The sequence below is a fragment of the Pyrgilauda ruficollis genome, unplaced genomic scaffold (assembly GCF_017590135.1).
Source record: "Pyrgilauda ruficollis isolate IOZ18807 unplaced genomic scaffold, ASM1759013v1 scaffold42, whole genome shotgun sequence".
In the NCBI taxonomy this organism is placed as follows: domain Eukaryota; kingdom Metazoa; phylum Chordata; class Aves; order Passeriformes; family Passeridae; genus Pyrgilauda; species Pyrgilauda ruficollis.
The window spans coordinates 4,976,184-4,999,500 of NW_024525712.1; positions in this window are offsets into that span (position 1 = coordinate 4,976,184).

Below are 23,317 nucleotides of genomic sequence, written 5' to 3' on the forward strand. Positions count from 1 at the left end.
TAATTATTATAATGTGGCTACAGGTAAGATTTACACTAAGAGATAAAAATGGAAATAAAGATATGCTGCGGGGAAGGGGAGGTGAGAGATGAAGCTGGAGGTCAGTTTCCTGCTCCTATTGTTACCAGGGAGTTGGGCAGCACAAGGGCTTAGCATGCTGCTCTCCCACAGCAGCAGCTGCCACCCCAGAAACAATGATACTTCCCTCAAATATAGCAAAAAACCTGGTTCTTCAGGCCTGTAGTATAGCTCATGAGGTATGGGAGGGTCACAACAATCATGCCACCCTCATCAATCTGTTGTCTTATCTAATCAGATCCTTTGGTCCCAGCATGACCAGATTGCAGATCTGTCTTGCCCAAAATGTGCAGTTTGCCTGATCTTTGGCAACATCACCATCTCACCATCCAGTAAAATTTTGATGATGCCCCTTTAATGAGGCTGGAGTTTCCTTTTTTTCTCATTGTCTTCCTTGTGACATAGCAGAGCCCTTCAGTATGTATTAGCCCTCAAAGCAGGACCTTCACAGAAAGGCAAAAACTATTTCCAAAATTTGGTAGTAATAAATAATTTCTTCATTAAATACATTACAAGAATTCAATTTTCTTTTAATAGCTACCTTTAGTCTCCCTATATCCACTTTATAAAATGTTTTGCAGCAAAAAACATTTACAGACAAGGTAGTCTTTGTGGATTAGGGTGTTTTAAGTGTCATTTTTTCTTTTCCACCAACAGAGGGAGTACAGTTATCTTTCCCCTCCAGAGCTTTTGACCATAAGGCTTAGTTATGTGAGACCAGTAACTTACTGTGGGTGTCACACATGTTAGGGCAGGAGGTCAGTCAGGTCTTGGTTTGCAATCTTTAGAAAATCATGGTGCAGTATAAACCAGATCAGACTGTAAGATTAAATCAGAATATCTGGTAGTGTGGGCTGAAGGGATGTTTCACCAATTATGAGATGCATATCAAAATTTTGCAATGTGGTGCATTCACTTAAAGACTAGTGATGAGATCTGTTAATTGCATTATATTATCTACTCGTAACTGCACCATTAATGCATGTCAGCAGCACTCCTGACAGTGCTGGCTTGAGGGGTTTTTACTGCCGTAGGCGAACTGGAAAGTGTGTGCCACTCTTAGCCACATTTATTTCCAGAGTAAACAGTCAAAACATTCATTTGTATCTCGGTCTCAATTTTAAATTATACACCAATGACTTATTTAGGTAATTAGGGCATATTATGCGCCCCAACAGAAGATGGTTTATGAAGAGGAGTATTCATAAGAGTAATTACATTTCTTTCCTGATCTCTCCTGGACTATGAAGTACTTGTGCAATTGCACTGCCTAGTGAGAATTCGGGAAATGCAAAAAGCATGAGGCTGGGAAAACCAGATATTTATTGCCCAAGGCCATATCCTCTTTGTGGTATCAGAACCTGGCTGACCTGAAGGGAAATGCCTGAAAAAGTTAATACTGGGTATGTCAGTGTTTCTACCCTAAATTCTTCTCTGTGTCCTTATGTCTTGTATTGCTCCCAAACTATTATTAGACCTCCCCAAATTCCTTACTTCTAATCAAAGTTATACTTTTATATACTATTGCCATTCACCATATATTTGCAAAGCCTTTGCCACTGTTTTTATTTGAAATCAAAATGTGCCCTCGAGAGCCAGCCTCCCCTTTCTTGCACAAAGCTGCCTTGTGCTGCCCACTCCCCAGCGCCCATGATGACAGGGCACTCGTGTTGGCCAGGCAGCTTCACTTCTTGGTCCTGGTGTTGAACTGTCTGCTCTACCTTTCTGGCTCTACGGGAGACATCTCTGAATTCCAACGAGCTGCAGATGACCATAAGATTCTTTTGGTTGCTATGCATAAGGAAATTCAGATTTGTTGGCTCTATGCATGTAAGCTTTATGTCCTGCCGAGTTTCCCTCTAGATACCAAGCTGTGCGTGTGAGAGAGAAGAGATGGGCATGCCCTTGTCTTCTGTTCTGCCCTCAGTTTTGCTGCTTGCTACATGGGGAGTGGGAGGGAATATGGGGGGAGGAAATGTCTTACAGTAAAAATCAGAATCCATGTATGTGGAGTGAATTTTTTTTAATACATGCTGAATTATATCTGAGGTGGAATCACATTATTTGATATAGCTAAAAACTCAGGAATTTCTAACCTGTTTTTTCTCCTCTGCAGTCAAAATATCTAAATTTATTGTGAGTCAGAAAGCTGAAACAATCAGTTTGCAATACTTTCTGTGGTACTTTAATTGAAATTAATTATTTCTGCAATCTCAGGTTGAAATACTTCATCTCAGTGTACTGAATCAAATTGAAATGTTTAATTCTTAGTAACTCTTCAGTTTACAAATGAAAGCTCTATGGACATTGTATTTTGCTTGTTGTATTTTACCCTGACTTACAGGAAGGGCTAATTTGCTGTAGTATATTTACCATCAGCCTTGCAAACCATGACATTAAGTTTCCTACATGACTTGCCCATAGGGGAAGATACATAGCATCACAGCCAGCCCAAGAACTCCATGAGAAATCATGGAGTTAGGTAGCATCTGCATCACAGTTCCAGTGGGACTCCCATGAGGTGGTGAGCAGATGCAACTTGACATCAGTATGATTCAAATGAAACATTTCTGCTCAATAAACCAAAGCATTTTGATTGACTGGGACCCCCCTGGAACAAATAACTTTGTTTTCATTTTCGCAGGTTTGCTAGAATTATTTTTTCCTAGGCAGTTAGCATAAATCACTAAAAAAATCTTCCTGAAAATGCTAATATTTCCACTGCAAAAGAGTGTGTGCAAATGTTTGCGTGCATATACAGATATGTAAAAGTATATCTGCATATGCACCTATAAATTGAAAGAAGCTTGCATATGTTTCTCCTCATTTTCATTTACCTGGCATGCTTGCCTGCATTTTAGAAATAAAGGAGATGTGTGACCCCAGAAATTAAACTTGCCATGTTTGACAAACGGGTTACTGTGGTTAAGAGCATCAACTTCTTTCTATTTCCCTTCTATTTTTTTTTAATTGTGACTGTGTCACCTTGAAAAGTGAGTTAATTTTGCGGTACGAAATATGTATTAGAGAGTGCTTGCACTGAAGGACTGGCTGGCTCAAGGGATCAGCAATCTAATGTGGGACCTTTCACCCCTTAGCCACCAGTCTGAGTCTGGCATAGGTGAGTAATAAAAACACAAATCTCTCTGCAGCTGGCAGCCATTTGGATGAATAAATAAACTGAGCTGATAATGTCAATATAATTTGGCAGAAAAAAATCCCACATCTGTGCAATAATTAGCACTTTTGGGGTATCTCAGCAAACAGAAAAACCTGAAAGGGCATGAGGATTGAAAATAGCAGTGTGTCATGTTTCTGTAATATTTCCCATCCTGAATTATACCAAAGCATTTTATAATTTATTAACTTTGTTCATGTTCCAGTGTATATCTCCCTGCAAATTCAAGAGACCGGGGTCTGCTTAAATCTGATCATCCATTCTACTTGATAAGGGCACCACGAACACTGAATTTGTTTGTATTTAAAATTTCCTAAAGAGGGAGTTCTGGGGCTCTGCTTGAAATACAAGAACACAGGGGAGCAAGGCGCTGAACTGGCTCCAGGACTCTCCTCCTGCAGTTACTTGGCAACATGGCCCTGGCTCTCCCTCCTCGCCACAGTCCCCAGGACCTGCTTTTGGTTGGGGTTAATTAGATGTTGCTCAGTGCATTCCCTGGCTAAGGCTAAAGTCTTCTGGGAGCTTTCTTGTGGCCTAAGGCTGAACTCACAATAACTATGCTAATGAATAAATGGGAACAAGCAGGAAAAGGGTGAGTTACACAAAGCTATCTGTGTTTTTAACCCCTGTATGAGCTGGAGTTAATATAGGGCTGGCAAAATCTGAAGCCTTGCTGGACACGAGCTGGCTTCCTGCAGATCCATTTGGATGTCTGCATTGAACTCCCTGGCACTCTGCTTCCAGCAACACGGCACAGAGGCACCCCAGGCTGGCTCTGGAAGCTGAACAGAAGTATTTTTGCAGAGCTTAAGCTAATAAGCTCTGCCAGACCTGGGCTAGCCTGCACAGAGCCAGTATGGATGTCTGCAATTGTGGCACTGTTTATCAGCAAACTGGATAATCTGCCGGGGATAATGGAGAGCTGACTATATATTGAGTGTTTGTTTGCAAGGAAAATTATGTGTTGGGGTTTTGACTCTAAAGCATCAGTGGATTAAAGTCAGACAGCTGACAAGATTTCTGCTCCTATCTGTCTGCCGGCCTCCTTCCCAGAGGTTGCTGCCCCTGTGACAGAGGTGGCTTAAAAGATCACAAAGCAGCTTCTAAGTAGTTCTAACATGTTGTGGTAGGAGTTTTTTTTCTGGAATGATAAATATGATAAACAGTATGTGTTGTAGAAGTTTCAATAATCCAGGAGACTGATTCAGACACCTTGTACCCTTTCCATTTTGTTTTCTGCTGGTATGCCAGGCTTTTCAATAGAGTTGCTGGAGAGGGAAATGTTGTCTTACTTCTGGCTGCATTCACCCCACAAATGCTTAACTTAGCTGCAGAGAGGATGATGAACATCCTCTTACATCCACCCCAAACTTTGGCTGTTTCAGAGCTGTCTAGATGAATGCATCACAGGCTTGATATTTGTGATGTCACATGAGCTCCAAGAGGAAGAACCATCAACACACAGGCAGAGCTCTGGAGTCGTAACCCAGACAAAACAAAGACATAAGATTTGCAAGGATAAGAGAGGAAACTAGCTTCAAATATTCAGTCTTGGATGTTTTAAAATCATAGATACAACTAAAAGCAAGTGCACATGTTCATTTATATGCAGTTGTGTAAGCATCCTAGAAGGCCCAGAAAAAGTAACATTTAAATTCAGTAAAGAGAGAAACATGTTGGAATTATAATATATAATGAAGCTCCCTATTGGTATGATATGGCAGACAGGGAAGATCAAATATTTAAATGTAGGAGAACCAATTAGCTGACAACAAGTACAAAAACTAATAAATTATGATTTCATTATATTTAAATATATATATATATGTATATATATATGTGTATATATATGGAATTCATTTCTCACAGCAAAAAGAGCAAACCCAAGCCTAAAAGTCTGTCACATCAGTTCTCAGGCCCTTTGTGCTTTTAAAAAGCAGTTGGAATTATTTTTGCACAGTCCTTGCTAGGTGATGCCTCTCAGTCTGTGACTTCCAGCCACGGCAAAAGATTAGGTATGAACTTTTATGGCAGAAGTGTCTGTGCTACAATCCGTCTCCATACTATCTGAATGCAAAGTTTTGCATTTATTTTTCAGTGGAGACGCATTTTAAGCTGTAATGTTTTATTTGTTCTTGTACTGAAGGGAATACAGATTTTTTCCCTGGCTTTAAGATGGCAAGTACTGGTGCTTACAGTAGGGTCCAAGATAATACTGCAGTCTGTTTGTCCTCTCCAAGCTTCCTGAACTAAGCAGGAATCCTTGCATCTCTTCTGCATGCTGTTAAAATCATGGTATCTTTCTACCCCTGCCTTACATGACACAATTAACTTTGTATTTTCATCAGTGAAAGATCTAATTCTAGGTATCTATTTCCTAGTTCCCTTTTTACTAATGCAACCTGAGAAAGAAGACATGAGAATGTAAATTTCCTTGGAAAATGTTTTAGCATATGTGTCATGCACATCATGTCACTGATTTTTTTGCCTATTTGCAGCTTTTGCACTTACAGGAAATTTCAACATTAAGGGCCCAATTCTGGCAAATGCCAGTGACCTTCAGGAGTACCCTGATCACTGCCTGTGTTACAACCCCTTCACACTGAGAAAAGTTTAACTGGTCCTAAACAAAAATATGGCGCAAAATTTGGTATAATTGAAGAAAAGACAGTGTTGGTTTGATAGCTACATTTTCTTCACGGGTATGTATCCTCCAAAGAATTTATAAAAACATGTTGATAACTGAGAGCCAGAGTTCACATTACTTGGCTTCAACTAGTGTGCCAAACCTGGCTTGTATTTATTGAGCTATCACAGACAGAGTTTTCGTACTACTTGCTTTAATTCCAGCTGTTGAAGTATGGAAACTCCTGCAATGCTGAAGTGCTCATCAGGCTCAAGCCCCCACAGTGCCCTGCTGTGTACAAACCTGAAGCAGTTCCACGCATTATTCCCAAAGGTACTTTGGCACATCCAGTGGTTGTGTTTCCCAGAATTAATGGCTGGGATGCTGGACCTCAATCATTTCCCTCTGGCAGTTACTAGTTTTCATGTTAATGAGCTTGTTAAGGCCCTCACAACAAAAATATTAAGGAAGATGGTCTCCATATGAAAAACTATGCTAACAATTTTACTATATGCTATGTAGACATTATCAGGATGTAGAAGAACTACCTCTAAAAAAACCTCACTTTAATTAATTAGGAATATCACATTCTCAATAAAATTACATGAAGGTATATAAAGTATTGGAGTTAATAGAGTGGTATTTTATGGATTTCTCTGTTATGGCAGCCACAGCAAAAAGTCTGTTACCTAAAACTCTTTTCTATAGCTGTCTGGGCTCATCCACACTACAGGAAGATCCTCTTAGAAGATGCCCTAAGGGATCACCTTAAGCTTCTATACAGATATGAGCTTTGTCTTGGTCGTGGGCCAACCCCAAGGACAATCCTGCTGGCTGTAACACAGATAGGAGCTTCTTTGGACTACATGACTCCCTGCTTGGTAATATAGATAAAGTCAATATGTTTTACAGGATCTGAGCATTTATTAAGTGCTGCTGTGGACCAAATATGCTTTTAATGCAACAGTTAAACAAGACATATCAATGGAGAAAGTAACCATTGGATTCAGTGAAGATTGTTTCAGTCTCCTGAGGTTTCAATGTAAATATGGATATGTTCAATCCTATTGCTATGAAGTGAAATAGTCTGTGCATTATTTGTCTCAAGCAATCTGTGATTACTCTGATGTCGTTGCTTTTCAGAATCTTGTCTTCAAAGCTAAATGCAAGAACAGTTGTGAAGTTGTGTTCAGTCTCATCACTGAATTCATCACTTAATAAGTTGAACAGTTTATCATGTCTACATAGAGATTTTTCTGTTATTTTCCTGCAAAAAATTCACAAATGGGGGTCATCATTTTGTTATGATATAATAAGAAACACTGTGCTACCCAATGCACTTATACATTTTCAAAAGGCATGGGTTTTGATCAAAGGGAGAGCCGTGAGTTCTGCACAGAAATAAAGAGTATAAAACAGGGAGAACCCATGTCAGATATGCAGAAAACAGAAACTCTACAGTTCTAATGTCTTAGATACCTGAAAAACTGAGACTGAGGTACATACGTACTTATTTTTAAAATTGACATGGCCTTTAAAGACTTGTCCTAAAAAATAATATTATGGGATAAGAAAGGCAGATAGCAGGGAATATTTGAGCTTATGAGGTTCCTCTGCCTAGAAAGCCTCCACCAGCTATTTTTACTGTTTATTCTTAAACAAGAGCCTTGACTTACTTTTGATAAATCCTTTAGTGATTTTTCTTAAGGTGCAAATGTTCAAAGATGCCAAATACCAAACTGCCCCCCAAAAATGTCATTCTGGGATTCTGGGTGTACTAGGGATGAACTCAAAATCTAGAGCCATGAGGCTGAAGATGAGAAGTTTAGAACCAGTCAGAAAAATATTCCCCAGTCCTACCTGTACCTTAATTTTACCGCACTATGGAACAGAAAAGTGGGGAAAAATTCTGTATCTACATTTACCATGTCAGGTGAAAGTTTTGTACTGTAGCCATAGCCATGTGGTTATTCACAAAAACAAAATTCATACTTAGTTAGGAAAACATGAAGAGCCCACTGAGATATGAGTGAACAATATGGAGAAACATTGCTTCCTCTTTTCTCCTAGGAATTATTTCTATTACTACTATTTTAAATCTATTCTAGGCAATGGTTAATGAAGAAAACTTGAAATGAGAAAAAAAAATAAGGATAAGCTATAGTTCTGTTGCAACACAATTTAAACTAAAATCTCTGTTTATAATAGTTTATCCTATATTTATTCAAATATATGAAAATTTATGCAAATTTTCCCCCCCCATTGTTTTGTGGTTAGGTATACTACAAGGGATGTTTCAAGCTATGCAGCTTCCCTAGCTAACAACTCTCACTGTCTTCTATTGTAATAAAATTCAAACAACAACTGATCTTGAATTCTGAAACTGAAGAAAGCAAGCAAAGGTGAAGTAATATTATCCAGCATCTTAAAAGAAAATGGAAGATCTACCCATTCTTACAGGTGTTTTATATAACAAAATACCTTTAGCTCATTTTTTAGCTCCTTGTGTCCATGCAGTTAGGCATTTAATTACCTGTTTACCAGCTTACATTTTAGACATTTTGCATTCAATAAATTGGTGATTGCATTCAGATGAAATTCAAGAGAATTATCACCACTCTAAATAATACTTACATTTATTGCAAATCTTAAATTACTCTTTTTAAAAATTGTAAGCCTCTAAAGTACATCTTTTCTCCTAAAAGACACAATAAATCTCTTAAGCACCCCTCCCGTTCTACTGAAGAGGCATCTGATTAACAGCCTTTTTCTAATAGAGGTAAGAACCTGGGAGGGTCAGAAATGAAATCTTAATGTCTCTTTTCACAGCTATTCAGGAAAGAATCTGTGTAGTAGTTTGATCTGTATCTGCACTTGGATTGAGCAATTGTGTTCAGGAGGAGAATTGCCTGGCATTATCTTATGACTCACTTGACAGAGCTTACCCCTACTTTTCATTACCTGAGAAGAGATCATTACAAAACATACAAGTAGTATAATTTTATAGCAATCTATTTTGAACTAGCAAATTAAATGGGAAGAAGAGAGGAAATGGAATGCAGCAAGCATAATGCTTTGAATTGTGTTTTAAAGAAATAGGAGTTTAGCAGAAGTATGGAAGAAAGGCTGGGTTAGGGAGCAGAAGCCTTTTAACTATCTTGTGACACGGCAGAACTAACGGCACAAACCCGATCCATGCCGGAAAACCCTCTCATTGAAAAAGGGCGAATATGCATGGGTGCCACAGGTGAAAAATATCTTCAGTTGTGAAGGGTAAAATGTGCCAGATAACGGGGTGTATGTGTGTATGTTTCAGCCAAAGTCCAAGACTGTAGTTTTGAGGTTTCAAGCTGAAGCCTGATGTTTGCTAACTGCAACTAATACAAGTTGGCTCTGCATTTTCCTAAAACTTGGACTAAAGAGCAGTGAAATGTCTCGAGCTCTCTGGTTACCAAAGAGACACATGTCAGGACCAACAATTAGACTAATGATCATGTTTCTGCATATAAACTAGATTGGGAGAACCCTGTGCTTGGGATGCCTGCAAAAAAGGAGGCTGAATCACTAAGGTTTCCAAAGACAAAAACTGGTTTTGGAGAGAAGAAAGACCAGAAAAGAAGATGGGGAGAATCCTGGCTGGGGAGAGGGTGCTGGCAGTCAGAGAGATGCACAGAGATGGAAACTAGGAGATACTCAGGGCCTTTCACCAGTGATAGTCCAGAAGGGTCACTGCCAGCACACGGAACCCACAGAATTTCCTGCCCAAGTTTCCCAGAACAGCAGTAACTTCTCTACCAGGGTAGAAATTAGGTACTAGAAAGGGTGGAGTCGGGGAGCAAGGGAGTATAAAATAACCAAGGAGGCCATGAGTTCAAATCTTTCTGGTTATTAAGCCCCATACACAGGTCTACTAGTTATTGTTTATTCTACCTCTCATGTGGCAGTGGAAGAAGACAAGGTGACTGACAGAAAGTCTTGAAAGCCAGACTTGGGTTAGGGTTAGACCTCAAATCTTTCAGGTTTTTAAGCCCAGAGCTCAAATCTTTCAGGTTATTAAGCCCAGTATACAGGTCCGCTACTAGTTACTGTTTATTCCATCTCTCCTGCGGCAGTGGGAGAAGGACAAGGTGACCAACAGAAAGACTTGAAAGACAGGCTTGGGAACTTGAAGGACTGCATTTTTATTCAAATCTGTGAGGAATGGCAAAACCAAATAGAATAACTGTCTTCTAAATTTACAAATTAAGCAAATACTTAGTAGCATTTCTTGGGAGAGGAATTACAGGGAGAATAATTTTCCAGCCAAGGTTTTCCCATTCGTTTGGTTTGGACTTCATTAATGAAGTGTAGGGTTGTACCTAAAAGTGGGATCTCTCCACTGTCCCAGATTTACTGTGGGACCAGCACACCTCTTTGTCCCTTTGCTTCCTACAGATAAAGGTTGATATACCTTTATCAAGTCCCAGAAATACAGCCAATTTTATGGGATACTCCTGAGAGATGTTAAATAGTCAAGCTGGTTCAAACATCTACAAGATCTAGATAAAAACTATAATTAATAGAGGAATAGTAACAAAAGATGCTGCAGATACAGCCTTGGGCCTAAGGTTTTATTACAAAGACGCTCAAATTGACTTACCAGCAGGACAGTCGAAAGCTGCCTGGAAGCAACTTATCCACCAGGTTTCAGGCACCTTTCTAGCACATGGATGCAGAAGGCATTTTTGCAGATAAGGTAGTCTTTAGGCAGAAATGTGAGATGGCTTCGAATGCTTTAAAGACCACAAAGCATTTTTTTGGCGCTTTGGTAGCTCTTATCTCCATGGTGAATGCCTTTGAATGAAATACAATCACTCCCAAGCCTCTCTGCTCCATAGAAAGCTTTTCTTCTTTCATCCCTGTGACCTGCCTGCTCCTGTAGCTGCCAGCATCCTCTCTGCTGGAGCCACAGACTGCCAGCTCCTTGCTGCAGCTGGAACAGGAGGATTGCTCCAAGGGCAGGAGACAGCTCCCTCAGAAAGTCTCACCTGCCATGGTCACTTCTCATGAGGGAAGACAGCCTGCAAGCCAGGAGCACACAGTGCTGCAAGCACTGTCCTGTCTGCCATATCCACACTGAACTGAGACAGAAAAAATACCACCACAGGGACCAGAATGTGGGAATTCTACATCTTTTATTGTGGAATCTTATATATGCCTGTTTTACTTCTGTGTCCTCTTTCTCTGTGCCTTCTCTTTCATAGATCCACACAGCTGCAGTGGGAGGGTTTCAACCACCCCACTCCCCCCAAGCCTCATGTACAGCCTGGTACCTTCCTCTTGCAGGTATGGAAAGGTGAATTTAAATTAAGTGAAATGACTGGTGTGGACAGGTGTGACCACAACTGTCTCCTCTGTTTAAATTCATTTTGTAGTCCTCTCAGAAGTAGCTGTCACATGTTTTTTTCTGGAGTTCAGGGAGGAATGGGAAGAAAATGAACCTGTTTGGAGAAGGAAGGTGGCAAAAGTGGCAGGGTGCAGAAGCAAAGAGCCACAGCAGGGATCCAGGAACCCCAGGGAGGGCTGTGCAAGGATACATGCACGCATTCTTCTTTGCAGACAGAGACAGAAGCAAGGACACTGTGGGCAAGGGGAAGATTTGTGCAGAAATCTTTCTGCTTTGTTCTGTTTACACTTGGTCAGTTGGAGAGGTTTGTCATTAAAGATAGCTATCCTACTGTTGTTCTAAGAAATAATTCCTTTAAAGAGGTTGCTAAAAGAAGAAGCCTAAGCAGATCTATCACAAACCTCTGGCTCGCTCAGGGTCTCAGTGCATTTAATGCCTACATGGGTGCTCCAAGCACAAGGTACTGACCACAAGATTTAAGGTGACTGCAGTTCTGCTTGTTGTCACAGCTTTACCCCAGCCAGGGACTGAGTCAGTAACACAGCTGCCTGTACACTCACCTGCCACTTCCCTCCACCCTCACCCTGTAGGATGGGGAGAAGAATTAAAAAAAAAGTTAAAACTTGTAAGTTAAGAACTGTTTCATACAGGAAGTAAACTTAAAAATTAACCATAATTATAATAGTGATAACAATAACAATAACAAACAACAACAACAACAACAGCAACAACAATAATAATAATAATAATAATAATAATAATAATAATAATAATAATAATAATATGAAAGAGAGAGGGAGAGAGACAGAGAGAGAGAAATGAAACCCAGGAGAAACAAGTGATGCACCATACAATTTCTCACCACCCCACTAATCAATGCCCAGTCTGTCTACCAAGAGCAATTGGTGGCTCCTAGCAAACTCTTCCCAGTGAATATACTAAGCATGACATTCTTTGTGGTGGAATATGCCTTCCCAGCCATGTTGCCTCCCTTTTTTTTTTGTGCATCTCTTCACTGGCAAAGCATGAGACACTGAAATGTATTGTTAGCTGTGAGTAATAGGTACTCAAACTCCGGGTACTTTTAATTGATCTGAGTTCTTACAATTGGAGATGCTAAAGATAACTGAGCAGATAGTTGGGAGGCACTTGTTCATTTTAGCTAATGATACCAATAGCATCCTTTTCAGTTCTTTTCATCTGCTTTGTCTATTCTTTCTTATTAAAGCCAATTAGAAAATTTTCCAACTGAAATGTATTATCTCTGATATAATTACCAGTAAGTCATGAATACCAGTCATATGACTGCTAATGAAAAGCTGTTCTGTTTCTTAAATTAGCGATCTTAATATTTTATGCAGTAAGTTTTCTTCTTTATTTTTCTAAATCAAGCTTAGAAAAGTGCAATAGAGCAGTAATGGGACAGGGGTGCTATAAAAAATCTTAGTGAATGAAGCAATTGTAGCACTTACAACAGATTAAATGTTTGCAATTAATTTTGAAGTTACTGCTCAAGACACTATTTTCAGAAATAAAATATTTTACTAACTTAAATTAATACTGTTTGTAGACATTTCATGCTGGAAAACATTGGGTTAAAATTTACTCTTCTGTTCTCTCCAGATAACTAAAAGATGCATGTTACTACCACCTTGTTAAACTAGTATCAGCTCTGTGATTTCACCTCTAATATTTTCCTAAACCCTTGTTTATATTTTTAATTAAGTTTGAGGCTAAGGTAAGGGAATCAAATTATAGCTAATACAAAAGTTTATTTCTAAAAATGTACCAAAATATTACAAATGGTTATGCTTTTAGATTGCCATGTGCCTGTACTAGTAAACAAAAGGAAGTGTATGATGCAGCCACTGAGAATGGAAGTTATTTTCAGGAGTACTACTTCTTCTGTTAAATTTTAAAATTGTCTCATCTTACAGGCAGACAAAAAGCCACCATGCACATGGACATGATTATACCACAAAGTCTGAAGTGGGGAGGTTCACATGGTGTTGACTAAAATCTAGAGACAGAATGAGATGAGGAGTCTCCTCCACATGACGCGTCATCCCTTGCCTGAAACAGAGCCATCACACAAAGTTGAATATTTCCCACAGCTTGTAGACCCAGACAGGCTCCTGCAGTCCCCAGGCTGGCTGCAGCTCTTTATCTTAACTATTCTGGAACTGAATGATGTGAAAGACTCCCAGTTTTGTGGAAAAGCAATGGCTGGAACAGTCCAAATAATGTTATCCGATACAATGGGCATCCAAAATGTTTTCTAGAGTTTTATATTTTCCTTTAAAAGATAATTTATGAAGGAAACTCTTTGTACTGTGACTTTGCCAGGTATGATTTTAAATCATATTCCTTTCTACCAAAAGTTAGCAGCACTAAAAGCCAAGGCTCACTGTATAACATTATGAAGACTGCAGTCCCATTAAGATAAAAGTTCCAAAGACTGAAACTAGTTGAGGCTATTGCCTAAAGCAATCCCATCAGGCCTCCTGCTGAAGGTATATATTGTACTGAAGAAAAGCCACTATATGTGCTTTCTGCTTTGTAGCAATGCTTTTCATTTTAATCTAGCTGTATTTGTTTTTGTGCTTTTATTCCAAGCAAACAAGTATGTATTCTTAGCAATCTGGGAATATATTTCCTAATGCCCTGTAGCAAATACACTTTTTTCAGCGATACAGGCTATTGGAGAGAGAAAATGAACCCTTTATGTGGTAAGCAAAGACATCTAAAAATGGAAAAGTGCAAGGGCTGTTTTCTGACCAAGAGTAATTACACTGAATAGAAGTAGTTTCTATTTGCAGAGCAGGTAAGCTTAACTCCCCTCTTCTTCAAGTTTGATCTAAAGCAGGAGTTGCAGTGTGTGATCTCCATGGAACTGAAGTACAAGAAGGTCACTCATGGACCTGGCCTTAAGAAGAAGAAACAAGATTGTGAAACTTGTTTACTGACCCACTCTCTATGGAGGACATATATATATATATACAGTTTTATTGGCTCCATGTGGAAATGTGAGATAGTAAAATAGACAGTGCAGTTGTAGAAGCATCAAGAAAATCTTCATCAAAATATTGTAGGTTACAGCACTACCATAAACCCTGCAGGCCCAATCATGAATGTGAAAGCCTGCATTAACAAAAATGGAGTTTTATTGGCCTAAGAATGTGGTGTACACAACTGGCATGAGATGATTTTTGTTGTTCTGCTTCATGGTCTAATGCACTGAATATGAAGCACAAACTTCAATGGGGCTGGGAGGCAGAAATGGGGAATGCACTGCTTGATTTGTGTTACCCAAGTTAACACTCCTCTCCTGCCACATCACTCTGACTAGTGTGTCAAGTGGGACTGTAGGCTGACCCCTATGTCCAGCAAAGGATTTGCAATACTTCATGATAGGTACTTTGACCCCCTTTCCAGAGCTCAGGTTAGGCTGCCTATGGGTAGGTGTATGTCCTCATTTTGTACCTCAAACCAGCTACACTGTGCTATTTTTGCGGGAGCTTTGACTTTGAGGAGCAATTCAGAGTGCCTCAAGTTACCTTTATTTTTAGATAAGAGGAGAACACAATCCCTGTTTCGCATATTGCAGTTCAGTGTCTGGAACACCTGCCTAGGAGGTGGAAAACTCCTTTGGAGCCTAGTGCCATTGAGCTGAAATGACTGAAACCCACTTCCCTGCCCTATCCACAGCAGCCTGCAGCACAGGCAGAGGAGTTGAGGGCTTTCCTCCATGCCTCTCTCTGGGACTGCAAAAAATCTGCAAAAAATCAAGAGTCACAGGAACTCAGAAAACTGGAGCAAAAAGGAGAAGGAGACTTTGAGGCTTGGCAGTAAGCCCACCAGTAAGAGTAAGAATGAGCAGCAATAGCTCTTCCATTCTGCCATATTCATAACCTTCAGACAAAGCACATGAATCGGTCCCATGGACTTCAGAAAATGAACCAACCTGTTTGAAGCTTGGTCAAAATCTACTCTACATACTAGGGATAGGAATTGCTGATGTCACTTCCATTAGGTGGCTTTTGGACACACTGTCTTATTCACTGTGTTCTACAGTGGTGGGGGAAACTGTAAGCTATTGTAGACTAGACTCATTTCACGTATAATTGTTTAAAAGACACCTTTTGCTTAAAGATGGTTAAAAACCCTTCTACCTTATAAAAACTTTCCTACTTTATAAATACAGAAACTCTGAAAATCATCTAGACCTCTTCTGTTGTTGCTTATTTTTCTATACTTCTTGAATGTGGAGTAGTTGAACAGAGAGGACAATTATATTTTCTTGCATAATTTCTGACAATTAAGTTATTTAACAATAGGCAATGTTGATCTGCCTGTGTGCTTGTAGTCTGGTACAATTTATAGTGATTGACTGAAACAAACAGATCTATTTTAGCCTCTAAATTTCTAGTACATGATAAATACATACCACTCTTGTATTACCATAAGGCTGTTTTCACAAAGTCTGGGCAGTAAAGGCATTCATATAGAGAAAGTTCATGTTGCAATTACAAAGACTTTCCATTCTTTGCACTGATGTATTTCATTTTTATTTTCATGTTTATTTTTATTGAAGGTTTATATTGCTATTTTCATTTCTGTAATGACAGTCCCTTTAAATAAACAGGAAATAAAATGTGATAAAACACCAGTCAGCCATTTTCTAGTAATTTCTTTGAAGACTAGAGAGCCTAACTGACATTATTTGGTGGAAGGTAAGATGCAGTGAAATGCAACTGCTCTCCAAGATGCTAGACACAACTGTGTTGGTTGTGTTGCTGAGAATCATTGTACAGTTCTGTATGTGCTCAGACATATGTTCACTTCTCCATTTATCACTTGAACTGGACATAAGCACATGTGGCCTACTTTTGCTCATTCATATAAATCCAGCAAAACTTCACTGGCAAGTGTTTTTTAAATAACTTAGATTGAAGTTCTACTTTATGAAGACCTATGATTTTCAGACTCAAGAGAGGAATAGCATCGTGTCTAGCCTGTTGCATATGTCTCCACTATTCCATCATTCACATATCTCCTCTGTTCCCTTATCTCCCTGAGACAGGCTTTTTAAAGGCTTTTACCCTATTTGTGTTTTGAGGTGAAGCTTCTGAAGCTGTATAAAGACACATTTGAAACTGAGAAGTTTTGATTCTGGTTTGTAGATTGTTTGCTCACAATTCTGGCTGAAGCAGAACCTCAAGCAGAATCTCTTCTTCTTCATGGATGGCACAAATATTCAAATATTTTTTATTTTGTATCTAGTTCATTTTCACTGAAATTAACAGTAAAAGCTACAGGATAACAAGTAAAAAATATCTGTCTAAAACTCTTTTAATCATGTCCCTGTGTTCTTTTTTTTTTCAACTTGATAAGTGTTAAGCATTTTAACCAAAATTTTGTAATTACAATGCACTTTAAATTCACAGTTGAGTTTAATTTGTACATGAAAATTCCAATAGTAGAGTTGTCAATATGCTCTGGTTTTCAGCTCTCGAGTTTCTGGAGGTCCTTGTGTACTACATACACTGTTTTTTGTCTCTGATTCATATCATGATTGTCATTGGCCATGAACTCTGGCCATTGATTATACTATATACATCAGATTTTACTGAGTCAACCAACACTTGAATCAAGTGTTCTACTCAAAAGGAGAAAAAATAATGGAAAAGTTGAAAATTAGCTATCAGCCAGAGATTCTGGAAATTGATTTAGAATATCAGCTTTGAATGGTGGCTTTTGTTTGGATGCAAATAAACATTTATGCAATTGTTATCACAGTCTGGAGAAAATCCAAGATTCTCTTTTGCATTAATATGTATCTATACTAGTTAATGTGGTGTTAGAACTGTGGCCCATGCATTATTCTTGTCTCCCCAGGGAATCACATTTTTCTGAGATAGGAATACAGGACTGCCTCTGGGTCCTAGTAGCCTCTTGATTTTCTGTAGGAACATGAGGAACTCAGTAGGCTCAGTCTACAGAAATCACAGGTGGGCCACCTACACTATGATATCACAATACTGTAGCATAGATCAATGTGAAAGGGAAGACCAGCCAGTACCCTCTAACTTCATCACTAGTGTAATGCTATGGCTTAATTTTTTCCATGAAAAACATACAATAAACTCAAAATTGTATCAACTCATTTGTAGGACACATGAAGCATTTGCGAGTCCAAAATGACCCTGAAAATCTGTAGCTGCTTAAGTAAGCAAGAATAGAGTCAGATATACTAAATGTGGTAATTAATGCACACTAAGTGGTCAGGCATTGGAAGAAGCCGCCATGGGAATCACTGTCCCCAGAAGTGTTCAAAAGCTGTGTGGATGTGGCACTTGGGGACATAGTTTTTGTGGTGAATGTGGTGGTGCTGGATTAATGGTTGTACTTGGTGATCTTAGAGGTCTTTTCCAACCTAAATGATTCTCTGACTGTATAATTCTATGACAGATACCTACCACGTACCCAGGATGCATGCTTTGTTATCTTTGGGATTGAGCTAGGAGAGCACCCAAGGGGAGATATGAGGGAGAAATCTGGGCAGGCACCAGTGCCAGCACAGTAGAAGAGTTTGCCTGTTAGACCATCTCAGCAAAGAGGGGGTAAAGGGAATGGCTGGAAGCTGCTCTGAAAAGCCAGTCTGGGAATCCCACATGAATTTAACAGACGGTTTTGTTGAATGTGATTGTACAGCCTTTACCATATTCCCGCATAAAATGGACCATTTTTAAACATTTTTTTCTTAAATTATAAAAAATTTTACACACACAACGGAATCCACATGCCTGAGCCTTCAGCAGTAGCCATGCTGCCATCTGAGACAGTGCTCTATTAACATAATCAGTGCAGCCTGGGATATTTCACCTCAAAGAGGAATGATTTTTGACCACTGCAAAAGAACATTGCAACACCTTGCTGTCATCACAATGGTTTTTGCTGAATCCATACCTGCAGTGGAAATGAAATGCATCCCTTTTTAAAACATGCCTTCATGCTGACTACATGAACAGCCACAATATGCTTGAGACCTTCAGCAAATATATGAGTAATATAGCTGTGTGCAACTGTCACAGTGTCCGAGGATCTTCCATGCACAATCAATGCCCAGTGACATCCCCCAGACCCCTCAGGGTCTTTGGCACTTCTTGGGGCCAGTCATGATGACTGTGCTCTTGAACTGAACACCAATATCTAGTGTGTGCTGTTCTTGTAACACCCAAAGAAATAAATGAAACTGCTGGCTGTTTACTATCATTTCCAATTTGAATGAGCGTTCACTGCCAAATATCAGCTGGATTTTTACACCAGTGGTGTGTTGGAAGTGGCTTCCTGAAAGTAAAATATGATGTAGGCACTGCACTATCGACTACATACCTTTTCTCAAGTAGTACAGCTTTTTGCTAGGCAACCATGAAAGTGTTCTCACTCTCCTGCTGGGGTTATCTCTATATTTTCTTTAAAGCAAGCATTTAGGCCATTTCTGTTTTGATTGAGTCAGCCCCCTCCAGAATTACATATCCCTGCCAAGGGGGATGCACAACATGTAAAGTTCACTGAGACAGATCTCTTGAGGCCTCTGGTTTGGCTTACGGTCGAGAAAGAAAGTTCAGAAGGCACAATGTTTGAAACAAAGTTAGCTTTGCTTTTGCCTCTAGAGAATAAGATCACTACAGATACAAACACAACTGAATGTGCACTAAACCAACTGAAACCTGCTCCATGCCTATTCTTTTAAAACAGAAAAGTGAGTGCTGTGCTGAAGAAGTCCCACAGGACACTCCTCTCTGTAGCAAGCAGCATCTTCAACCTCCTATTGATTCCTTACCAAGGGATCTGCATATATGTACAGACCCCAGCAAAAAAGGAAAGGGTAGATGCAGGAACTATCCTAAAGATACAGAATGGTTCCAGTTACTACAACGATTTCAACCAATATGTGTCTTTTATTTCTGTGAGATGTCCTTGATACTGTGTTGAGATTACTTGTTGCTTTCAACCAGAGAAGCAGGTTAGAAACTTTGTTCATGTAGTCCTGTGTTAGTAGCAAGATTTGTTCCTGCACATTATTATGCTTCTCCAGAAAATCAGAGAATCTCGGGTAATGTTACATGCCTTCAGGCAGAGTATCAGAAGTGCTAAAGAGATCTGATAAAATGTAAAATAATTTTTTTGTGTATTTCATCTGAAAAGGAGATTTTTGAGACACTGGTATTATATGTGCACACACAAATACGTGTGCATAAATACACACCTCTAAACATAGTATATATTAATGGAAAATGTTCTATGCTAGTTTACTAAAAGCCAGATGATGTGTTTACTTTAGTGGAGTCAAACAGCCTCTCTCAGAATACAAAAATCTTCCAGAGGCAAGGCAGAGTCTTCTTGGTATGATGTACAGAATGTTCTGAGGTCTGCTGATGTGTCAAGTGCTGTTTCTCATCATCCTCATGCTCATTGAGTTGTGCAGTACACAGTATGGAATATCCACACAACAAAACATTAGGTGCCTTGATGCCCTCTACTTCCTGAAGACTGAACCAGTGTTTTTCTGTATTCCAAGGCACAGCACTGCAGTGCACATTACAGAGCTGATCTTAGGCCCTAAACTTCTTGAGGCAAGGAGTCCTGATGCAGGCAGAGGGCTCCTGCCTTTGTGGTTCCTCACACATCCCAAGAAAACGCAGGTGTACAGGCAGAGTCAGCATGCGAGTCTATGTCCAACTTTGGATACAAACAGGGTATATGTGGGGACCAGGACTACACAATCTACTGTACTGTAGACTGCAACTCCAGTGCACTCTGCAATATCTGACAACACAGATACTGTAGGTATCTCTAGAGGTACCTCTAGGGACTCTTGTGATTCAGGCCATCATGACAGGAGTCAATTCCTAGCTTTAGTGCACGTAGAATTTACCAAAATGTTTTAGTTATAAAAGAATCTACATTCCAAACCTAGGCATATTCATTTAGATAACCAACGTTTCCCTCTCCACCCAGTGAGGAAGGAAAGCAGATTCTGATTAAAAATCACAGTTATGTTGGATGAGGTCAGTGTTAGCAGCATTAGAACTGAAAAATTTCAAGCATTTGTCTTGTTGGCATTTATATCGAAGTTTGTTTGCCATTTGCATTTCTTTGTATTTCACTGTGAGTCTAGGATTAAAATGCACACTGAAACTCAGCTGAATCCATAAAGCATCCACTATAAAAATTCATGCTCAGTCAGAAACTTTGCAAAATTTTAATGAAGCCATAACTAAATTCAAAGTTGAGTTAGCTGCGCTTTGTTATTTTGTAATGAAAGTTCTGTGCAGCCCTGCTCAAATGGAGAGGACTGCTGCTGCTCCTGTGATTAGTAAACATGGGAGACACGCTGAGCCAATGTCTCCCTGCGGCATTCTCACTGAAGTCAAAGTCACCCTCGAGATGAATTTGACCTGTTGAACTCAGTGTTTTTAGAACTAATAGCATAATTTCTTCAACATACAGCTACAAGGAAAAAGACTCGCAACTTGAAGGCCGAGTTGTATGAATTCAGTTTAACAGTGTAGAGAAAAGGTATGGAAGACAAATCTGCCACAAACCAGATTCAATTCTGATTTTCTGAAACATTCCTGAAACCCCCTCAGATGGTACCTGCTTAATCTGAGGCAGAATCAGAAGACAGGACAGGGATACCAGTGTTTATACAGACCTGCAGGTTGCCCATGAAAATTTCCCTGAATCACATCTTGAATTTTCACTAACTTTTTTGTTATTGCAAGGTCATCAAATCAAATGTTTTTGCAGCTGTGGAACATTTTTAATGGGAAATTATTTATTCTTTGTTTTGATGACAAAAAAATTGGTTCTGTGTTTTTAAATTGGTTTAAGCTGAGCAACTTACTCTTCTCTCAACTTTAATTTTTCAGCTTAAGAGCTAAACCAACATAATTAGAAAATTATATGAGAGCTAGGTTATATACCATTGCTTTTTTTTTAATGCAAATGATCATATTTTGAACATTCTGGTTTGAACTATTATCATTAAGATTTTTTAGTTGATATATCATCAGTAATTTTCCTGTAGGTTTTCTTTGGCAGCAGAACCACAGCATTTTTAGTCCTAACACCAGCAGGTCTTTAAATACATGTACAGCAAAAGAACATGGAGGCTATCTTTTCTTAGTAAAGCTTGACTAAATCCACAATACGAATGGAATATCTGGCAGAAATGAAAGTGAGTTTTTTGTAAATGCCATCCCTAAAATAGAACTATTACCTTGAAAAAAAAATTATTTCTTTAAAAAAATTTAATTAATGAAACCCCCAAATAACAAAAAATATGGCAAAGTCTCAAAGAAGATCCAGAAAGATGACATTTCTATATTTTTTAGATATTCATCTCTCATATCAATGTCACATAAAAGTCATGCACTAACATTTTCTAATTTTCATCCTTTGAGTACAATTAGTCTGTTTTTTCAGTGGTGTTAACAACATAGGTAGTCACAGAAAATAGGTGTGTTTTCTTGAAGTGCCAGTCATGAGACAGTAAATCCTGTGAAGACTGGAAATAGTATACAAAGGTGTTTCTTTTCAGCTCATACTATGTTTTATGACTTCATCAAAATTTTTTCTGTACAATCTTCCAGGAACACAGGAATGGCAGAACTTAGAAACCTTAGTGCTGAGTCAGAAAACCTGGCCAGCCTAAGGGAAACCTTCAGGACAAAGTAGATAAAGCTGCTCAGTAAATACTGGTATCTAGAGGCAAAGAGAATCAACAGCTATTAAAACAGGCGTGACTGAACAAAAATGCTTGAAAACATGACCTTGAATTTCCTTTATGTTTGCTGGAATTTTTTGGCCAGGATGGAAGAGCGTGTGTAATTTTGCTGGATTCCATGGTATCCTGGAGAAAAAGCAGATGTGATACACCATAAACATCTGGCAAGGATAGAGGAACCAGCCTTTTTTAGTGTGTAGAATGGACAAATTGAATAAAAGGGCCCTGCCAATTTACAGAAATTACCCTTTTACTGCATATGGGATAATCATATCAATATCTTACTCCTCACTTCCATTAATTGTTTCTACTGCACATGTTCTGGAGTTAAACTCCATTGATCTTCATATATGCATCAGGCCAGGAGTGCTATTTTACAGTTGTTGTACTGGATGGACCAGTGTGCCTTGCTATTGAAGAGGAAATCGAATGCAGCCCAGCTCTCAACATTGGTTCAGGCAATTCAAAGGTGTCCCTTTTATAAAGCATAATCCATGATTAAATCAGTAGTGTGAGACTTACTAATGACTGTGTATGAAAAAATAAAAATAAATATAACATGTATGTCATTTCTGTGTATATAGAAAAGACAGTTTAGAAAATATTATAATTCACTTTCGGAAGCAAGTTAATGAGGGTAGCAAACTGATTGGTTTTTTAAGACCTTTCTAGCACATTTGCATTGCTTTTAAGCCACAAAAATGGCAATCTTCTGCAGAGGAGGAAAAAAAAAGGTGATTTTATAAAGGGACACATAATCATAGTGTTATTTTATGAAACTATATTACATTGTAATCAACTGGAAGAGCTAGCAGGTTTTAATGCCAAGTGTGTTTTCTTATGATAAACACTTGTCAATATAACACTATCTTGTGCCCGCTATATCTTGTTTCCACCATGACCTTTCAAACCACATGCATGTTCTTTTCTCTCCCTCTGAGAAAACCTTAACAACATTCTAATCATCATGAAGAGCAATTAACTGTCTTCAACCAGCTGTGCTACTCAGCTCATCTGGGAATGGGAAAAAACCTGCTCCTTAGTGCAGATCCGCCTATCCAGGCATGGCAAACAAGGCTAGTGCAGAGCAGTTCTAAATATGAAAAACTGGCACTTTCACAAAGTTTGGAAGCTTTGGGTGAAGAGCAATGGTATCTCTTCTAGTAAAGAGAAGTCTCATTCCTGCTTGCTCTACAGTCTCTAAAATAATGTATTAGTTTTAATAATGTACTTTTTAAAGGTCAGCATTTGAAG